Raw genomic sequence first — 2,171 nt, forward strand, 5'->3', positions numbered from 1 at the left:
GAAAGAAAGAAAGACAGGGTTGATAATGCTAGGATGGACTCATGTCATCTTGAAATCACCAAGTTGATACAGGGGTCTGAATGTGCCAGTTTTCATAACTGCTTCTTCTCCTCTCTCCCCAAACTGGGGTCTCATTCATAGCGCATACTCTCAGCTGCTACAGGGGCCTACTCTTCCATCAAAGTTCAAGGAGGGGCTCTCTACCAAACTCACCAAATTGCTCCACATTCAATCAGTGGGAGAAAATTGAAATCAATATCTATCTGATCACAGAATTTACTAAGCATAAATGCAAAGAAATAAATCTCAAAAAATATTGATAAGCCTAACTATAAAAATGAAAAATCAAACAACAAACTGGGAAAAATATTTCCCCCACATGTGACAAAGAGTTCATGTCCTTAAGATTGTCTTAGGGATGAGCTCACTCTTAAGAGCAGTCTGAAGACTAAAGCTAAATGAGGCAGGGCAAGGGAAAGAGCCCAGGGAGGCGCAGAATACAACTCATGTCAGAAGAACTATAAACGGCGAATAAAGAAGATTTAGAAGGCTCAGCTTACTAATAATCAAAGAAATGCAAGTGAAGACAGAAATGTGATTTCACTTGTAACCTATTCAACTAGTAAAGATTAAAAAGAATAAGCTCAAACTTGGTGGCAGTTCAACATAGCATGGCAGGTGGGAGTAGAAATGAGTAGAATTTCTAAAGGGTGATTTGGCGATATGTATCAAGACCATTGAAATTATTCATACCCACTTAAGGATTTTATCCTAAGGCAGTAAGTGAATATGTAAACAAATATTTCTTTACAAAAAGATTCATCATGATATTATTTCTGGTGACAAACAAATGGAATTAACCTGAGCATAAAACACAGGGAAATGAGTCAATGGCATATGGCTCATCCATACGGTGGAATATTATGAAGCTATTCAAGAATATACTTTGGAAGACATTGAAAAAGCAGCTTAGAAAGTAGAATATATCATACAATCCCAACTAAGTAACAATGAAATTGTATATGATTAGACAAAGGATTGTCATTCTGTACTTCAAAGTGGGCACGATGCTTACCTTTGGGCTCATGGGAGCAGTAATGAGACTACAGACTTCACGCTAGTTGTTCATACAGTAAAACCTGCAACAGTGGAAACCTGTGTGTGACACAATCCTGTCAGAGAATAAAAATTCAAATACACAGAGCAATAGGACAGTGGTCATCTGCCCCCGGTTAAAGTCGGAAAACGTGAGAACCGGGGAAATGGAGTAGTCCGTACATCTTCACTGTAAAAGCATGAAATAAGGAAGACAGATGCGTAGAACCAGTCAGACGGAAACTCAGAGCCTTTACGATACACAAATTTTTCTTAATGAAATCCTAGTACTCATGAGATCATAATATTGGGGTTATGAAAAATTTAAGAATGGAAGAAGGGTTATGAGAATACACAGGAGGGAGATTTAAATTAATACAGAAAGATGTCACACAGCTATGTATGAATGGTCTTGGAAAATACCATAGATAATTTTCTAGAAAAATTACAATACTATAGTGACCAAAATTGATTCAATAATAAAATCTGATATGCTGAACCTGATAGGAGTTCTAGCCCATCAGTGAAATGAGATAAGGGATAGAAATAAAGTGTTTATAAGAAAGAAAACAAAATAGGCATTATTTGAAAATATTGTCTTTGTAAATTTAGAAAGTATGAGAAAAGTACTAAAAGTATGTATATAGAGAGAGTATCGTTTGCACAATATCATCAATCAACTATTGTAAATTTGAATAAAAATATATTCCATTCAATGAGCAAAGAAAATCAAATATTCAAAGAAAGCATCATTAGTCCAAAAGACTAGTGGACCATGTGAATCACAGCTTACACTACCTTAAGACAAAAAGAACTAGATGGTGCCCAGCTACCACTATCAACTGATGTAATTAGGATCACAATAGAACGTCCTGGACAGAGACAGGGAGGGAGAAATACAGAAGAAAATTCAAAATCAGGAAAAGGCAAGACGTACTGGTCTGGTCTGAGATGGGTGGCACCCCTAAGCCCCTGAGACTGTGGTCCTTAACTACCCTTCAAGAATGGGACTGAACACACCCCATAGATGGTCTTTCCACCAAACAGCCTATAAAGTGTCTATGCCAGGGTGGAAT

Source organism: Echinops telfairi, unplaced genomic scaffold, assembly GCF_000313985.2.
Source record: "Echinops telfairi isolate 266 unplaced genomic scaffold, ASM31398v2 ScPeMD7_5592;HRSCAF=6446, whole genome shotgun sequence".
Classification (NCBI taxonomy): Eukaryota; Metazoa; Chordata; class Mammalia; order Afrosoricida; family Tenrecidae; genus Echinops; species Echinops telfairi.